Here is a 22,046-nt window from a genome sequence, read left to right as displayed (position 1 = left end):
ATCTTTCATTATTTATTCATTTAAAATAAAAATAGTTTATCAGCATTAAAAATAACATATTTCGTCGTAAACAATAAAAATATTCGTGGTTCGCAGCTATACATTAGCGTTTCTTCGTTCTTCAGCGTCACCTCACACGTGGCACCACCGACCCTTGACACCGATCCCCTCTCCAAACCCTCAGGTACCGTCAGGTCCAACCGTCTGTTGAAACCTATAGAAGAGTGACCGTGCCAACAAGCCGTCGTGATAGACCACCGTGGATCGTCAGCCTTGGAATTCGACGCGCCTCTGCACCGCCAACAAAACGCGTTTACCTTCACTATATTCGCAATGAACAACACATTCAAACACACACACAATCACACTATGATTCTCAGCTGATGGTCGTCTGTAAGCTCGTCTCGTCATCTGTCATCGTCGCGGCGATGTCAAATTGCGCGCGGCTTGTGACGTCACGCTCCGTCCTCGACGCTGACGCGTCATACTCCGTCGCGGCTGATGTCATCGTCGATGTCCTTGTCATCTTGGTAGTCGTTGGTCATCACAGTCATCAGGGTCCTCGTAGCACACGTCCGCCACTATGTTATGATGATAGCCGCCGACTCCAATTTCTCCGGAACACCCGTGGAATATTCTCGAACACGAATGGCCGCCATCTGTCAGATTGCCGGCGTCTTCTCCTCTCTCGCAATCTTAATCCCTATCCCGGAACCGAGCCCCCATTTGTGGGATCCAAAGATATAGGGAGGATTGCGGGAGAGATAATCAAAGACGATGTTGGTCCATCAATGTACGTTTATTGTACCATTGAGTATAAACACGTGCGCGTACGCACCACCGGCGGCCGCCCGGCCAACGGTTCGACTACTCACCGTCAGTTGGCGTCACACTTCTGCCAACTCACAAACAGTGTACACTCATGTGTACCACTGTTTGTACATCACTCCTTAACATTACCCATTACATAATTCGCTCACACACATAAAATCCCACATATATATATATATATATATATATATATATATATATATATATATATATATATATATATATATATAGTATATTAGTATATATTATGAGCATTTATAAGAATTGTAAATAGGTTTTTAATCTCCTTTTCCTATTATGCTGTACATTAACATTAGAATAATATAATACTATGATTACTAACAAAATTAAATTAAAATTGTAAAATAGAAAATGATCAGTAGATCAGTAGCTATTAAAATTGATATAAGAAGTATTGTGAACATAATTTCGTAATAATAAAAAGCATTTAAAAATCAAATATACATACATACATATACATATATAGCTATATATTTAAGAAGCAATATTTCGATTATTCTACGCACTTACCTATGTATATATATTTACATACATATTTCAGCAGTCATATATTAAATATTCACACAAAAATTATAAAATATTTTCAACTGATACATTTTGTTCTGACCATTGTTTATAAATAAACAAAAACTTGTAGCAACCGAAATTTGACCGGAACATATTTTCAACTGATTGCATATGTATGTACATGTATACATAGAAACCTGTTCCAAAGTGGACTTTATTGTGTATATTATAATATACACATACATGTATACGCTTGTGCAAACAATAAGCCGGGTCGAAAAATAAATTAGCGCCAAAAATTCCGCGCAGCAGCTAAGAGAAAAACCTTTCGAGTAAAAGGCTTTAGCGCTACCGAAGAGTGGTAATTAAAAATGTAAATAGCAGTATTTTTAGGGGAAAAAGAGGCTTTCTGGGAACGGTTTGTATCTGGAGCGGGAGGCAGGGAGGTGAGGAGTTGCCAGAGGGGTCGGCTGAGAGGGGGATGATGCGGAGGGCCATCGGACAGAAAAGGCTTTTCGGGTCTGAGAGGGAATGGGGTGGTGGGAGGGCGTTCGAGGTGCGATAGAGGGAGGGTTGGTCACCCTCCCTTCCCGCCCCTCATTAGCAATACAACAGAGATAAGAAAGCACCGCCGCTAATGACGTTTCGGCTGTTCAGACTGCACTCGTTCTCGCTGCAAAAAACGGATACTCCAAATTGGATATGATTCGATGACGATAAGCTCACCCCAGTCAGTGTCAGACGTTATGCAGTTTGGTGTGATAATTTTCCGCACGCTTTTCCGAAATTTCCCAACGGTTGCCGTGGAATACCTTCATATGTAATTCAATTTCTATTTATACTTAAAATTTGAACCCTTTAAATATGAACACAGTTCCACAATAAAAAGAATATAAACAAAAAGACAAACATTTGGATCAACGTATCTTTAAACCATTATATGTTGATCAATAAAAATATTCATGTTAAATATAATTATTTTTGCAGAATAACATTTATCTTACCTTCTTTGTTTTATCAGTTGAAATTTATTTTTAACATGTGAAATATATAATTAATATACCATTATATGTTGAAGGGGTTTAAAGTTAAAGTTTTAGATATTTAAGAGGTTTTTTATTTCAATTTTCTAAAACTATAATTTATTTAAATACATTTTATACCAGGAAGGCCTTACAGGTAAACCCCAATGCGCCTTCCTGGCCATATAGCTTTTTTTTATTATAAAAGTCGCTGAATTACGAGACATCTATGAATTGTACATAAATTTTATTGTACATTAATCATACTCAAATAATGGTGACATAGTAGGTAGGAAGGTTTTTATCCCATTTTTAATCGGGAACCGTTTCAACAATGAAATCAGAGAAAATTGGTAAACTCTGATAGGAAATGATCGATCTGGATCACAAATATCCAAGTCTGACCAGCAGTACTACAGATATACTCAGATATGCTTGGCATAGCTAGAAGAGAAAGAAAACGGAAGATGTAGTTTAGAAGTATGACAAATTCGGTTGATATTTATTTATTTTTTACATATTTGCCACAATGACATTACAGAATACTCTAACGCGTCACTGTGACCAGACATATAAACATAATAAAAAATCCTTTATATAATAATACAGCCATATATGCATAATACAAATACTAGGTATTTATGAGACATCTATGTATGTTATACATAGATAATATATTTTTTTGGAAATCAAATAGTGGTGACATAATGGGTAAAATGGTTTTTCCCAATGTGATGGAGGAACTGCTTCAACAATAAAATTAGATAAATTGGCAAACTCTGATAGGACTTAGAGTCACGAATATCCAAGTCTGCTCAGCAGCATTTAAGATTATACTTGTATTCTTTATACTGATTTATACTATTTCTTTTCAATCGTGGTCAGCTCACGGGATCGAACTCGGCAACCTCCCGGTGCTTAGTATCAACGTAACCACCGAGCCACGCTGCTGATATAATGGTGATAGTAAAGAAATTGAAATAGGAACGGGCGGGTCACGTAGCTAGAAGAATGGACGATAGATGGACGAAAGAAGTTCTCGAATGGTACCCGAGAGAGTGTAAAAAAGTGCAAGGCAAGTCACAGAGGAGATGGGTAGATGAAAAAATCGGAAAAATGTTTCGGATGAAATGGATAAGAGTTGCTCAAAACAAAGACGAACAGGAGCCTGTTGGAGAGGCCTTCATGCAGCAGTGGATGATAAATGGCTGTGAATGACGATGATGATGATGATATGTACATATGTATATACATGTGCATTCATATGTATGCTGTGATAAAAGGCATAATTATTTGGAAAATCTTATATGTCTTCAACTAATTATGGTAAATTTCGGCTTACAAATAAGATATTTAAAAGAAATGTTGGGCTCAATTCTGCAAACCATCCATAATTTATTCATTTAATTATTTCATACAAAACTCTGAATACACCCCTAATGAGACCATCAATTGCCGAAAATAACATGTGAATTATTAATTAGGAAAATTTTCGATGTACACATGTATATATGTGTTTATATTCATTTTTGATCACGTCTACATAATTTGAAGTACCCAAATGAATGAATTTCATATAAAAATGCTACGAAATTTAAAATATCACACTTATATTATTATAACACTTACAAACAACAATAAAAATAATGCTGAAATGAATTTTTTTTATAATTTTATAAAATTGCCAATATCAAATTTTCATTTCAAAAACAAGTTTTTTCTTCGAAAAAAATAGCACGCAATAGTAATTGCGCGTATCTCGTTACCCTCAGAAAACATCTCATTACGTCTAAGGGCTTATTATTACGGGCTTCGACCAGGGGTGGCTGGGGGGCCGCCTTTCCTGCGCCCCCTCCCCCCTCTCTCTCCATTCGGAACATTTTTCATCTCCGAAGCCGCCCTTAACTCCTGCCAAAGTCAACATTATCGATCACATTTTTAATAACGCCCCGATTCGTCCCCCCACCCGCGGGAGAAGGGTAAGTGAGAGGGTGGGGGGGGGGCGACTAGCGCGGGGCCATCTTGGGGCATTGAAGGTGCCATTTGCGATGTCACAATCAATTTACCAACACCGACACAATTCAAAGACCCACTTTGTACGACCCCGATTTTTTAACCTTTTAAATTCCGAGCATGGAAATCGGCCTGTGTAAGATACGACCTAAAGATTGTCAAACTTAATTTAATGTATTTAATATTATTGATATTAAATTTTCAATGTTAGTATTGTAGTTTAAGTGTATAAACATAATAAACATTCCATCTACTGTGGAGAATTTGATTTATTTATTTTTTTGATTTTTAAATGTTTTTTATTATTACGAAATTATGTTCACAATACATCTTATATCTATTTTAATAGCTACTGATCTACTGATCGTTTTATATTTTACAATTTAATTTAATATGGTTAGTAATCATAGTATTATATTATTCTAATGTTAATCTACAGCATAATAGGAAAAATAGCTCAAAAACCTATTTACAATCCTTATAAATGTTCATAATACATCTAATACATAATATTAATTAAAGACTCTCTAAAGTCGATGACCTAAAGCAGATTGTGTTTAGGTACATAATCTGTGTTTATACCTGAAGGGTATAGACATTTTGTTGTAATCACCGAGACTCTTCACAAGTGTGTTAGTATGGTTATTAGTGATTCTGTAATAGAATCTACTGGTTAGTTTGTTAGTAATGTCTGTAACAAACGGAATATTATATATGGCATGCAGTTTTTTCAAGTTAGTATATATGGGTGTATTATAAATTATTTTTAGGGATTTATTTTGTATTACTTGGAGCTTGGAAAGATTAGTATTCGAGGCGTTATTCCATACAGGTGAAGCATAGGTTAATAATGGTAATATGAGCGCGCGATATAATTTTATTTTATTTTGAGTTGATAAAGAACTATGGCGATTAAATATTGGATGAATTATTGTAATCAAATGTTTTAATATTTGTTTTGTATTTTATTTAGGACATCGACATGACTTATTTATACAGTTAGAATGGGATTTTCAACATAATAGAATAATTTTAGAAGATTAGACAGCAGAATATATGTATGTACTAGTGGTTAGCATATAATGCTTTGAACAAAGTGGTCACGGATTCGAATCCCACTAGATTTGTGATTCCAGGTCGATCGTTTTCTATCAGAGTTTGCCAATTTATCTGATTTTCATTGAAATGGTTCCAACAAATTGGCAACCTTGCCCATTTTCTCTCAAATCTCGAGTTTTCAGCAATCTCGAATTTCGCTGAATTGTATAAAATGCTGCAAAAATTTACAAATTTTACCATAGATGTCTTTGTGGGAGTTAATTGATATTTATTTACTTTGTATAATACTTATCTAATGTACAATGTTTCTGGGCAGAAAGTCGCATTGGAGTTACATGTTAGGCCTTCTTGGTATAAATTAAAAATAAATAAATAATGTACATAATTCGATTTTTAGAATGATTTAGAATGATAAACACACATAAGTAGGCTGAAGTTTTTTGCATTTATGCATTTAGTAATACAATATGTAGTTGCAATAGCTATGTATTACAATTTTGAAACACTTGTAATATATTTTTAAAATATGTCAAAAATAAATATTGTCAATGAATGTGTTGCAAAATGTTTTAGAAACTCTGGGTACAGATGAGCGTAGGTTAGTATATGTTATAGTATCACCCATGGGGGTGTATACAACGACATATAACACATGCTGTCGAACCACCCTCTTCTTCCATTTTTTTTTTTTTTTTATGCGTCGGCCTAATTCCGATTCTGTGGGGAAAAGGGGGTCGAGAATTAACCCCCTCGTTGCCATTACTATGGCAGTAGCCATTTATTTTGGACCGGAGACGTCATTCCCTCCCCCATGCATTCAAAGATACACCACCTACTGTATCTATGCAAAAATGTACCTACAGTTCTATGTAAGCAGGAACTAGGTATTTGAATGTATAGGTATAAAATAGAGTCAATAGACTTTAAGTAGTCGATTACACTGTTCGACAAACTTTTTTTTTTGGTTCAGAGACGAGATATGACTTTTCGTATAGATCTATGCCCAGTAAACACGAATCTGGTAATAAAAAATGTTGATTGGCTCAAGATTCGGAGATATATGTGTCTTTTTAAATCGCGCGATTTTTCTATATCTTGGTGTTGTTCGGTCGATGCATCAAAATCTGTCAATTTTCTGTTCAAAATGAATATTGGAATCTATAGTCAGGTATTTTATCTTTCATTAATAGTACTTTTCAGCTTTCAAATCTCTCTAAGTAGTCGTCCAGTTTAAATCGAAAGTCAAAAGTACGTATTTTTATTTGGGATTTTTTCCCACTGTTAATACTATTTTATATTGAGTATTTTCTATTGAAACATGTTTATTGGGATAGTGTTCTGGCCATACTATTTTTTGTTTTCGTTTAAAAGGGTTAATTGGAAGTGTGCTGAATTTTAAATCGGTAAAAATCGTGTTCACTGGGCATAGATTTATGAGAAATGTCATATCTCGTCTCTGAACCATTTTTCGTGTCGTAGTGTTATCTACGATTCTAACCGTTCAATTGTTAAAATTTGTTTTCATACATATTTAAAATGTAATGTTGTTTATTATCGGTATTCAATATTTAAATGAATAAAAGAAAAGTAGTTAAAATAAAATAATTTTACTAGTACTTTAAGGATGAGTCGGTAAACCTCCATTCGATGTAAAGTGCCCGCTTTTCCTTCGTTTCTTTTCTCCGCTACTTTTCTTCTCTCGTCCGCTTCTACCGGTCTAAATGTATACATAAAAGCACAGGGGCGTAGATTCTTTTCGTTTTTTTAATATTGATATAATTTTTTTAATATTGAAATCGGTAAAATTTTTATGTAATGGTATAAATATGTTGCAACGTACATTTATATGTAGAGGATTTGCATATTCTCTGGATTACTTTAGTGTAATATTCCATAATAAAAATATTAATGATTGCTTATTTGATTGTTCGCTAACAAATTAACAGTTTTTAATTTAAAATTGCCAAATTTGTTGTATACTCTTTACTCGTGATAATCTAAATTAGACCGTAGGCTGCAAAATTTTCTGAAAAAGTTATATTTTTAACACTTTTTCCACGAGCAACGCTGGTCAATTTGTCTAGTAAATTTGACTTTTTTTTTTATGCATATTAAAAAATCGATAAAAATAGTTGCGAATGTTTTATTGCAAACTTTGTTCTTACGTTGATTGAATTTTGTATGTAAAATTTATATTGAAATAAAATTTAATAAAAGGAAATTTTCATTATTGATTTATTGACAATAAGTTTTGATAAGTACTTGCCATTGACTCGGTGCGTTTAATTTAATTTTATATCCCTGTCATAACTATTTGAGTGCAAAAATTTACATATATGGATCATAAATAATATATATATTTTAAAGTTGGTGCATCTTCCGGTTGTAATATACCTTGACTAGACTTGACCTTGACCTGACTAGAATATATTCCATCTAACCTGCTACCAACTACCCTTATAGCTGAAGTGTATTTTCAGTTGGAATATATTTTGATGAGTTGAAATATATTCCGTCTAACCCACGTAATTTGATTCATATGGCGAATTACATTCCAACTGGTCAAAATATATTATAACTGAAAATACACTTCAACTATAAGCTTGTACCAGGCTAAATGGAAAGGTTAGTTTTTCGTTAAAACGTCACTCGACTAGTAAATTGAGTTGGAAAATCACAATTTTATTTAAAACACATTCTTAGAGCTATCTTACTACGAAACACATTTCAATAATTAATAATACCTATCAAATATTAACACAATGTTGAATTCAAAAGTAATCGTAAAAACATCAAAGCTGTCAAAACTCAACTGTTATATTACAACTGGCGCACATTGTTGAAAGTATATTTGCGCTGGTAGAGCTATAATTTACTAGTTGAATTGTATTCGAATATGAATAACCTAAAACGCCAGTTGGAGTATATAATCTTACAACTGAAAATACACTTCTGCTGTAACATATATATTTTTATTTTATTTTATTTTTTATTTTACATATATACCAGGAAGGCCTTACAGGTAAATCCCAATGCGCCTTCCTGGCCAATTACAAATACAAATGCAGCATTTTTTTATTATAAGTCGTTGAATTGCGAGACACTGAAAAAACTCGCAAATTAACGAGACATCTATGAATTGTACATAAATTTTTATTGTACATCCATCAAATTTCAAATAGTGGTGACATAGTAGGTAGGAAGGATTTTTAGCCAATTTTTTTTTCCGGGAACCGTTTCAACAATGAAATCAGAGAAAATTGGCAAACTCTGATAGGAAACGATCAACCTGGAGTCACAAATCCAGGTCTGACCAACAGCATACTCTGAAAAATTCATTTTCATTCAGGGATAGAACCCGGCACCTTCTTGACGGTAAGCAGAAGCTTAACGTCCGAGCTATGCTGCTGGCTATATATGTATGTAGATATGTACTAAAGTATTAAATATATTAATAAATATAGTAGTATATTAGTAATAAGTATTAATATATATTATTAGTAAAGTATTAAAATATATAACTAGTATTTTGTTCATAAGAAATTAGACTTTTTAACTTTTTAAACCTAGAAACTAGGTTTTTGCTTTATCTTCTTCAAATCAAGTGTTCTTTCCGAAAAGTGTATTTTTAGCGTGTTAAATATTGTATTTTGTATTTTTAAAAGTGTAGTCCTGGAAAGTGTATTTTTCAATATAAATTTATTATACAACTGGCGCACATTGTTGAATTTATTAGTTGATTTGTATTCGAAAATGAATTACCGAAAACGCCATTTGAAATATATTACAACTGAAAATACACCTCGACTGTAACATATGTACATACATATATGTACATAAAATCATTATTAGTGTTCAAAACACATTAATGTGTTTACAAAGTATAAACTCTGCTATAATCGTCAGAAATCGACTTCTAAAAGCTATTTATATTCTCGTGAATCTACAGGATTTAGAACAGAGCTTAACTATATTTATGCAGTCCATATTTGAGTATACATAGTATATATTTTTTGATTAAAAAGTGCGCCATTGGTTTGAATGTAAGCTGCCATCATTTCTTCCACCCCTTTTTCTGCCGAAAACCCCTCACACCCCGGAGCGCCTCCCATCATTTCTTCCCGGTCGAGGGCTCGCCGAGCGTTTTTAGAGAATATTTAAATATCGAGGAGATCGGCGGGCGAGAGGTGGGGAGAGGTCGGAGGGATGGAAGTGGGAGGGATGGTGGAGAGGAATCGAGAGCGACTTTCAGAATAATAATAATTACTAAAGCGAAAAAATCTCCAAAAGCGAAAGCGGGGGCGGAAAGAGGGTGGAAGGACGGACTCGCACACAAATTTAGATATAAATTCGCTTTTTCCCATTGCCTTGAAGAAGTAGAAGAAATCCGAAAGGGGCTGCTGAGGGGACAAACGGAAGCGAAGAGGTGCCGTCGTCTGCGAGATGGAAAACGCCGAAGGGGTGGGGAAAATCGGGGCGTAAAAAAGGGAGGCATGGGGGTGGCCAAGTCAGGGACTTCGGCTCTCCTTCCCTCGTAAAAAAAAGGGATGATGAAAATCGGTTCTGTAAGAAATTGAAGTGGGTGGGCTGAAGGGTTGTCAGGGTGGGAGTGGGGTGGGAGGGCGAGCCGAGCGGAACGGGGCGGGGAGTTTTTGTAAGAAATTTTGCGTTTCTTTATTCACCCTCCTGTGTCCTTTTAAAATGGAAATTCACGACGAGCTATAGACGGTTATGCTAATCTGACAAATAAAATCTTTTTCGCGTTTGTTGACGTCGGCCATATACAAAATTCGATCTAGAGGTCAAGTCTTTGCTTTATGGAATCCTATTTATCACAAATCAGACCTGAATTTTCTTTCACTGCTAGCACTTATTAAACATATTCATTTTCAAATATAAATTTCATAGCCATTTGCTACTTACTCTACCGTTTCATCACAAAACGAAAGGAAGCATCGTTTTAATCTCGGCAATTGACAAACTAAGTACATAAATCTCGATTCTTATTTGACAATAACCTTTGTTATGAACCTTTTACATGCACAAACCTCAAAATTCCAACTGTTCAATAAATCTTAGTTGAGAAATATGGATATGTTTCATAATAAATTAGCAAAGAAAGTCAATTCAAACAACTCAGTCCATATAATATATGTTTGTAAGGTACTGTGAGAAGAAAAATTACTACTCAAACAAATCAATTTCATACGCTTTATTATACATAATTTATTATGTAATTTCATCATAATAAATTGGGAAATTTTGTATATATTTTTTTAATATTAGTCGTATTTTGTTTCAGATGAATATATGTACACATCTATCGAAAGAAGAATCTATGTAAAATATGAAGACTAACAAAAATAAAGTAAAAATATTAAGTAACAAATAAAATCAAAGAATACACCTACATTGTAGTTGAAGTTGCTGTTATTAATATACGCAGATTGAATCAGAAACATTCGCTGTTAATTAATATTATATAACGGATAAGTATAATATAATATTTATGTTTTCAAATAAATATAGAAAAATTAATTGGAAATGAAACTTACGTATAAAAATAGGTTTTTCAGAAACAATCAGCTTCCAATTAGTCAAAATAATTAATATGCATATTTCAAATGGTTTTCCTAATTGATAATAACAACGAAATCTAATTTGCATTCAAAGAAACAGCAGAATATTCAAAGTGATTTAATTTTTATGTTTTGAAACAGGCAATAAAAAAGTACAATTTTTATCAGACTCTCGCAAGTTATCCGAAGTTTTTCCGCCACGGAAACTTTTACACTTGCAATGTATTTCCAATGTTAAAACCAGAGATGTACAATGTTATTAATATACAATATATGTAAAATAGCCATCGAAATGATGTACATAAGTAACCATTGTATTGTTCAAGTCAAGTGTAATTTCGTGTAATGGAGAATAAACGTCGAAATAAAACCAAAGTCTTTTATTATCAACGTTACACACCGAACGAGTTCTAATAAAAATGGAGTCCGAAATAATCGAGGCAACTTTATCGTCGCGTCCATTTGCAAAATAAATTTCGCGACTAAAAGAAAATTTCTTGCGAGGGAGACAATAGACGGGCAGAGATCCACACACTGAAAGCGGCCCTCCGAGATAGCTTTGTCCCTCTCTGTCGCCAAGGCTTCGTATAGGTTTGTCCCTCTCTGACTCTGTTCGGGCTCTGCCTTCTATTTCTGGTGTCCACAATAAAAGCAATCGGGAAGGCAGCACTAAAAAGACAATGGCATGGAAGAGTTCATAATGAGAGGACAGTATCAGAAAGAAAGGACAGGGAGACACAAAACTGACGCTGCTTCTACGATTCATTTTAAAAGTACACTCGTATAGAAACATACTAGTGTAATGCTGCATTCACACGAGGACCATTGTTAAGACATTCTACTAAGCCAAGCCAATATTGGCTTCGTGTAAATAGGCATTACGAGTGGGAACGTCAATGTATCCGGACATGTACCCCCTGGACATATACCCCCCGGACAAATACCCCCGGTCAAAAACCCCCTGGTCATGAACCCCCGTGCAAATAAAATATTTAAAAATAGTAATAAATAATTAATAATTTAAAAGTAATAAATAAGAATAAATTAAGTCTGGTAGAGCATATTTAATTTCAATTTATATACAATATTTGGCAAAAGTGAGAATTCTCGACAGGGCGGACCCTCTAGGCTCGGAAGCGAGGCTCGGTCGACCCGCTCCTTCCTATTGCCGTGCCCTGAATTTAATTGGACTCTTACCTGATGAAATACTCCGACATATACTGCCTGGTTCGCATATAATTCCGGACGGTTGGCAGCGTACAGACTCTGGGGGCAAAGCCGGATTCTGGTATACATATAATTTCGAAAGAGACAGTATATACATATAGGATCCGGATGTGAAGAATTCCAAGTGAAAAGCGCAGATTCAGTCAAATCTATTTATTATAACCATGTCGTCCGGCTTGTTCTCCAACAAGTGACCATAGCAACATGCATCCGGTCTCTCCCATGCATACCACACACACTTTATCCTTAGCAGTTTGGCCAACCACACATACGGCTCGTTCAAAAATCATTCCTATATACATATATTTTTTTGTTCGTGACAAGTCAATTTAATAAAAAAAAACAAATGAGTATTCAAATAAATTTATATAAAATAAAACTATTCAAATAAATTTATATAAAATAAAACTATTCAAATAAATTTATATAAAATAAAACTATTCAAATAAATTTATATAAAATAAAACTATTACAATAAATTTATATAAAATAAAACTATTCAAATAAATTTAATAAAATGTTTACTATTAGATTAATCATGTTTAAGCGGTTTATATTACCGAGCGACGCCGGGTAAAAGCACTAGTAATATTATAAATTGATATACATAGTATGTATGTACATATGTTGCCTTGAGGCAATCCCGTAATTACACCATGGTAAAAATATTAAATTATTAAATAATATATATTTTTTAAATAATACTTAATTCATGTGCTTATTGCTTTCCACTATCCAAAATTTTTAATCATACAAATGTTTTCAATGTTTGAACATTTTTATACTGAATAAAAAAAAATCTGAACTATAAAATTTCGAATCTATGTATGTAACCAAGAACGTCACACATATTTGGCTAGTTGATAAATTTTATAGTACTGTAATGTAGGAATTGCAGACCAATGTAAAGTGGATAATTCTTTTTGGAGTTTGTAGGGAATTCCTGTTTTTTTTTTTTTTTAATGCTTTTTATTATTACGAAACTATGTTCACAATACATCTTATATCTATTTTAATAGCTACTGGTCAACTGATCATTTTCTATTTTACAATTTAATTTAATTTGGTTAGTAATCATAGTATTATATTATTATAATGTTAATCTACAGCATAATAGGAAAAATAGCTCAAAAACCTATTTCCTAGTTTGTGGGAAAGATCGTTTATAGGAAATAACGTTTATAGACTCCCGGATCTGTTCGGACTATTGCATTTCCGAACACTCGGCTACCTGCCTTTAAAAGGAGGGACACACTTTGGCTTTGACTTTGGCCTTATCATTTGGATCCCTGAACGTATGTACCTCTATGTAACGGTATTATCACACGGTGATTGTGTACCAGTACTATATATAACGGTGCTATTATATCACAATCAATCAATCAACAGATGGATTGAGTCCGATTTACCATACGTTATTCTGAATAAATTTCTTGATTATATTAATGTTTTTCGTTTCAATAACTCCTCCCCCCCCCCCCAAATCATTTAAATACGTATTTTAATAACGATCTTTCACTAAGCACCATCTTCATGTATGTATGTACATACATACATACAATAATCAATTTCACAAGGCGTGCGAGTATTTTGAGCCGCACTGCACTTTTCACTGAATTTTACTTTACATAAATGGACAGAAATGAATAAAAATACAACAAAAGAGAGACAAATAGATTGAGCGAGCCGGCGATGGGGGGGCTGCAAGGGAGGGGATGAAGAGGGGGTGCGGGGGGAGGGGTCAGGAAGAAGGACCGGTGGCAGAGTTGGTAGTATGGCGAAGGGTGAGTACCACCGGAAGTCTCTTTAAACTGAAAATATTGTTTCCAAGGACGGCCACCCCTACTTATTACGCTCGCTGCCCAGGAAATGGAACTGGAGATGGCGAAAAAAATTAAACAGAAATAAACCAAATTTAATATATTGCAAACGGCAACGAAATACGTAACAAAACGATACCCCACATCAATATAATAATAACCTTTTGTATGGACATATGTATATCATCACCCATTCTTACATATATACCACGTGTATTTTTATACATCCTGCATCACATATTTATTTATTTACCATATATTTTGACTTTTACTTGTGAACATTTTCTTTGAACTAATGTACTGTTTATATAATATTATTATCATCTGTTTTTTTAATATGATCCAAATTCACACAGCTCTTGGATGTATGTATACATGTATGTAGTACATACATATACTAATACTCCCGTACTTGTGGGAAAATTTAATATTTTATGGACTATCCGTTTATTTTACGTAATTAATATTCGATGTAGGGAATAACAAAGTTTCTCAAAATAGCATACTGTTTACAACCATATGTACATAAACAAAGGTATGTACATACCAGTGGCGTGCCGTCATTGGACTAAAGGGACTAGTCTAGTCCCCTAAAATTTAAGAATATTGTAGCATGTGCTAAAAGGAGCCGCCGTTTTAATTGGTTTTCGAGGATTATCTCCAAGCTTAAGTGCAGTTGCCTAACAATGGAGACCCCCCGAATTGACTTAGTGGTTGATAACGGCATTCGGTCACTTCCCGCTAGATTTCCCAGAATTGACTGCATGCTGAGACCGTGGGACTGCGTTCTGGTACGTGACTATAACAATAGGTAAACAAACGCGTCGAGGAAGATGCAGTGAGCGACCTGCTCTTTATAAGCAGGTACTTAGGCCATATGAAGGCATTCTGGACGGAGCACTGGCTGTGCGTGGATCTCCTTAATCACCCAATAAATGCTGTGAAGCGACTTTGGCCTTTTATTTGCATCCTCCACCCACCCCTACGCAACAATATCAACAATTAAATTACAATAAATTTAAATTGTGGTCCATATTGATATTATTCACTCATATTAGCGAAGCTCAGAAACCGGAATCGGCCCTAACTGAGATAGCGGTAGTGGTAGTGGATTTTTAAGATGAAAACACACTGAGTGGTATGGGACGTCACGTATCCTTGGCTTCCCTGCAGTGCAGAATGCATATGTTTGGGAGGTCGCACGTGTAGGCATATCCATATGCAACCAAAAAGTTTCTCCTACATTTCTTTAAATATGGAATTCAGCATTATCAATCACTGTCAAACAAGTTTAAAATATCACCGAAAAGACTCCAGGAGGCTATTTTTGGGACTGTGTAGATGTCATCCGCAGTCTCACGAAGCATTTTGAATGAAATATTAGATGATTACATAAGTTAATTCCCGGTGAACGTAATGGTAATGGTAAACGGGCATGAATATAACAAAAGTAAACAAAAAGAGTGCATATAACTGCACTTTACAAGTTAAGCCACTACGTACATAGCTCACTAGAGGACCTCAACCTTGATATGTGAATCCAAGGTCGATTGTTTCCTTTCAAAGTTTGCCAATTCATCTGATTTCATTGGAAACGTTTCCAAAAACTTCACAATCTTGTCCTATTTCTCGCAAAATTTTAATGTACATAATTGGTTGAAAATTGAAAATGCTGCAAAAAATTGCGCATCTATGTATAGATATGTATATCTATATAATGCTCTGTAAAACATATTTTTTGACGTTTGTAATTGGCCAGGAAAGCGTATTGGAGTTGTTCTTTCAATATATTTACAGCATTTTTATATATATGTATATTGAATTTGAGATGCTTGAATTTTTGAAATTTTTGCATCTTTTTGCAATTTTTTGGAACCGTTTCAATGAAATCAGATAAATTGACAAAAATTGATCGACTGGTGTCGGATGCGGTGCATCCGCTCTAAAATCGCCAGACAAATTGAACGACAGATTAACGGACGGCTGCTTTAAATGCAATTATCATCTTCTCGAATGATAGATTGCACATCAGATGACGGGTAACCTTTCGATGTGCACAGATGCAATTATTAAAATGGTAATAGTTCCAAATCTTGCCTTATTAAACTCGCCAGAAAGATCCAACTCAATTTTAATAATTGCATCTGTGCACATCGAAAGGTTACTCGTCATCTGATGTGCAATCTATCATTCGAGAAAACGAGAATTACGTTTAAAGCTGCCGTTCTGTTAATCTGGCGATTTTAGAGCGGATGCACCAAACCCCCTGGAGTCACATATCCAAGGCCTGGCAAGCAGCAACGGGCCAGGGAATGACCCCGTGACCACTCAGTTGAAAGCATTACACGCTCAAAACTAAGCTTTGCTGCTGGTATAAAATAAAATAAAATAAAAATAAAGTTGCAAATATTATAAAAATATTTTTGTTAATTAATTCTATTATGCAAAACGACGTATATATGTTACAAATACAATCCGTTATACATACTCTCCGTGATGGTTTATATTTCTATCTAAAGTTTCAAGTTTGCGCTTTTTTAATACAAACTCTTATTTCTATTGTACATGCGATTATAAAAAGGCGACGAGGAAATGAGAAGTGCTTTGCTTTAAAGTTGCCGTTATCGTCGTCTAATTGTAATATTTTTCCCATCAAACACAGAAAAGAGGTCATAACGACCGTTGGGGGAGATGAAGGGGGTGGAGAAAGGGTGGTCATGGGAGTCGGAAGGAGCCGCTGTAGGCAGGCGTGGACCGTTCTCTTTATTTGTTTCGCATTCTTTCTGGGCAGAGGGGGGGTGCGGGACGAGGTGAGGAGGAGGGGATGGAGGCTTCAGGGTGGGTGGGGTGAAAAGTGGGAGTGTGAGGGTGGTGGTCTTCGCCGCCTTTGTGTTTGACAGCCAGAAAGAATGGCAAGAAATAACAAGACAGAATGTCAAACGAGAACGACTCACTCCAATTAAACGAATATGTAAATTTTGCTTGTAAATAATACATAAATACGCGGACGCATTTAAATATTGATTTTCAATATTTTCAGACTCGGCCTTTTGAGGACTTTTCAGTTCCAGAACGCTTCAGTTGGAGTACTTTTGTAGAACTATCTGTCGGTAAAAACTATCGGAAATGCATTATGGATCCTTTTATAACTGTCGAGATGTCTAATACATAAACCAGCACTAATGGAACAGTCATATATAATGAAAACCATTACAAATACTCTTAGCCAAATACATACATACATATTTCCTTACGTAATCGAGTTAATGAACTTTAAAAATAGCTTGTACAACTTTCTGAAACAAATTGAAATACACAATCAATCAATCAATCAATGTTATACACTGTTTTCGAGAACAATTCTTTTGGAAAATATCATAAACATCATTCTATCAACCTTAATTAAAGGTTAGAATAAAAAAAATATGTATAATTTCGGTCTCCGTGACGAGCCGGAATGTGAAATTACCGAAAACGCAAATATCGGAAGGCAAAGATCGAAAATCGAAAGATTTTAAGTCGAAATATCAAAAAAAAAGGGTGCATGGTAAACGGTACATACTCACGTACATACTCATTTAATTTGCGCGAGCAGGATACATCGGGAACAAGAGGAACAGGCTTTTCCTCCCGTATTCTGCGTGCGCACATTAATACGGGAGGAAAAGCCTGTTCCTCTTGTTCCTGTTGTATCCTGCTCGCGCAAATTAAGTGAGTATGTACGTGAATATGTACCGTTTACCATGCACCCTTTTTTTATCTTTCGACTTAAGATCTTTCGATTTTCGATCTTTGCCTTCCGATATTTGCGTTTTCGGTAATTTCACATTCCGGCCCGTGAGGTAGACCCGTATAATATATACATTAAAAATAGTTGTCATTATGATATATTTACCGGCTATGAGCATTTTCAATACAAATTGAATACAAATGTAGGAAAACTTACACAAGACAAAAGTTCTACTTCCGGCTTACGAATTCCGACCAAAAAAGAATACAAATATAAATTTTCAGCTAAATTTGTTCAGGGCGTGGAAATAATCGTTGTCACAACATTTGTGACTTTTATAAAAGGAAAAAATCCCGCTTCCGGTTATGAATTAAGTGATTCATAACCGGAATTCATATTACGTGATTTTTTTTTTCATCACATGGATACAATAATTATACTTCAATTTTTACGTGAAGAGCACACATGTTAAAGGGGTCGAAAAAATTGAACAAAAGTAAACTGCCACTTCCGGTTGATGTATGCTTACCACATATTATACATAACTTAGTATTAAACTTAAAACTCTAGATATAAATATCTAGAGTTTTAATTAAATTAAAGGATTTCTTAGAAAAACATAAAAAAAAGCTTGATTCTCTAAATTAAAAGTACTACTTTCATACCATTTCGTGGAAACGGCAAGCTGGCGTCGAAACGGGTGGAAGAAATGGGTGGCAAACAAATGGACTATGACTGTCATTGCTCATAATGTTTTTTTCCATATTATTTTTCTAAAAATAATATTTTTAAAGAAATTTCTGCCAGCACCTTAATCCCGGTATTCAGACTAGTTTCAGCACCGGGATTCACGGTACCAGAAAACACCGGGATCCCGGGATTGGAAGCCTTAGTTTCTATGATACTGTATACACATAATAAATTGTTTATTGATGTTTGTAACTGGCCAGGAAAGCGCATTGGGATTTACCTGTTAGGCCTTCCTGGTATATATAATTAAATATGTATGTATGTATAAAATAAAATGAAAATTTAAAAATATGTATAAAATATAATTGATTTTAAACTCAAAAATTAAATCTAATATATATTGTAACGTTACATAGAGAGACGCCCCGTAGACCGGTGACGTCATGGTGACGCCGACCAATGGTGGAGTCGGGCGTTGCGACCAATGGCTGCACCCGACTCCTTGACCAATGATAATACGTGTATGCGCTGAGCGCTCTATGATATAAGAATGGTACGCTCTCGATCGGTGGCATTCGGATCCTGACCTCCACCGGACGAGCAGCAATAAAGACTTGGAACCTGCCTGCGTGTTTTCTTGTACCTCGACCTGACTCCACTTACCTTTGAATACTCTTCAATATAATTTCGAAAGAAACTTTGTACGTATGTAAGTAAGGTTTAAGTGGGAGTATCAAAAACAAATCAAAGTTTCTATGACGACGATATCTAAATCGTTTTCGATATCGAATCGATTCAAATAAATTTAATAAAAAACAAATTAATGTTTACTATTACATAGATTGTTTTGCCATGTTTAAGCTGTTTATATAACATTACAAATACCGAGCGAAGCCAAGTAAAAACACGTTTACTATAATTTAAATATATATTTTTTTAATTATATTAATTATTTGTTAAATCATTCCAGAAACATTTTCCAATATAACTTATTCGAAAATAATATATAAGTGCCTTTGATGGTTTTATTTCTCACTGCTAACAAATTTTAATATATTACCAGTAAATTGCTGTCAATGGTTCGGTGATTATTGGTCACAAAGCACCCGCCCAAAAGTCACTAAAATCTCTATAACGGAACATCTGGCAGCCGAAAAGTCCATCATACTAACAATAACTATCATACTAACGAGAATTTGAATGCCAAATATTCCGTATTCACGATTTTCATGGCAAAAATTGTCTTTTGGGCGATCGCAATGTGACTAATGATCCAATTACCGCTGTTAATATATTGATTTTTTATGGCATACTAACAACTGTAGTATTTTCTTTATTCCAAATGAATCAAATTATTTATCTGGTACATGTATATCTAGTCTAGTAAGCGAATATTGCCTTGCTTTCGATTTATACGGTTCGGTGATTACTGGTCACAAATTACTCGTCACAAAGTCACTAAAATCTCTATAACGGAACATCTGGCAGCCGAAAAGTCCATCATACTAACGATAACTATCATAGTAACGAGAACCTGAGTACCAAATATTGTGTATTCGCGATTTTCATGGCAAAAATTGTCTTTGTGACCACCCCAATGTGACGAATAGTCCAATTACCGATTTATACATGTACTTAATTTTCAATTTTACATCTAGCAACTCTGCTATTATTGCAGTGTGGCAACACTAAACTTGACAGCTGTCGCTATGTTGAACGTCAAACAGTTTACTTGTTTTGAATCGAATATGTAGCTCATTTAGAGTCACTGCAATACAAAAATGGATTGCATATATAATGAAATGTTCAAAATTAATCAAATAAAATATTTAATACACATATGTATCTGTGAGCTATTTATTTTGTAATTAGGGCTAACTTTGTATTCTTCTTGGAACTGTGAATATTTTATACTTCAACCGTTTCTTTTCGTTTAGTTTTATGGAGTTCTAATGCTAACATCTTTGAGTATAAACTAAGATCAAAATGCTGTTAATATTATAATACATCCAAACTCTACTTCGGTTAAATACTTGTTATTTTTGACTGAATAATATAAAAATAAATGTATGGATATACTTTTCAAAGAATTTTATTGTAAATATTAAAGTAATCAGAGCATTAAATAAGCATTTTACAGTTTAAAAATAAAAGAATAGAAAACATTACAAAACAGTTACTTAATAAAAATATGACAAAAAACACAACGTTCGAGTATGGCACATTATTTTGGTATCACAAATATCAATAAAACACATACAATCATATTTATATACACACACATAACATATTGATAAAATCACTCTATAATACATAATAATATTTATTTGAATTATCAAATACATTGTGCATATTTTCATTATAGAGAGATTTTAATGATTTGTTAAAATAGTTATTAAAAATTAATAGAAGGAATTATACATTAAGTTTTTACATGGAAGAGTAAAATTTCAATTCGGAATCAGTACGATTATGGAAGATTTTTTTCAGAGTTTCAAGAGCTTTGAAATAAATATATTTTGATAGTGTATTAAAAGGTTATGTTGATTTAAAATGACAATTATAGTATGTAATATACATATTATTAGAAAATTTTCTCTTCTGTTCAATACTACAAGTCGTATATTATATTTCCAAATAAAATTTTATCAAGAAATTTAAATTTAATCAATCATTGCCATTTTAATTTTTTTATTGGTCACCGTACCGTTTTTCATAATTGACCATAAATAATTGTTTTATTTTTTTTCGTTTTCAGTTGCGATAAATTAAAATAGAATAAATTTATAATAATAAAATTCACGATCATCTAATAATGAGACGCTAGTAGAATTTCAAAAATCTACGCACTTTATAAATTCTATAATTTATGAAAAATCTACGTCGTGACATTCAACTAAAATTACGTTTACTATATTTACTACAAATGAGTTAATGTATACATAATACAATTATTTTTTTGAAATTATTAGGCTAACTTCTCCACGTGTCGAATATATGTATATGTAAATCATATATATATATGTAAAGCTTCGGGTTGAAATTAATAACAATATTATACCGTGCTGGATAACTAGATAAAATTTGTTACATAATGTATATTTTAATTATTTTATTTTTATTTTGTGGAGATGTTAATCTAATAGTATAATTTCAGAGGTGGATCTATAATATATAGGTAGAGAAGAAATAAAAAATATATGATTGGTTGACGTCTTCAAAGTCTGATTTGGACCAAGTTTTTATACATTAAATATTATTTTACATTGAAAATAATGAATCACATTGATTTTTTATTTTACTAATCCACCTCTATTTTAATTTTGTATAAAAGGAGTTTATTTAAAAACAAACGATTGATTAGAAATTAAAAAGCAATTACTTTAAAATTTAAAATTTCGATTAATTGTTATTTAATTCAAATTTTAAGTGAAAGAAATATGTAGTTACTCTATACGTTTCAGTATGTATTTTCTTTAATTTGAAATCGATAAAAAAATGGATAATATTAACTTGTTTGTGTACATTGTGAATAGTTTAATCTATT

This window comes from Arctopsyche grandis, chromosome 11 (assembly GCF_051622035.1).
Source record: "Arctopsyche grandis isolate Sample6627 chromosome 11, ASM5162203v2, whole genome shotgun sequence".
Classification (NCBI taxonomy): domain Eukaryota; kingdom Metazoa; phylum Arthropoda; class Insecta; order Trichoptera; family Hydropsychidae; genus Arctopsyche; species Arctopsyche grandis.
Note: the sequence above shows the minus strand (reverse complement) of the source record.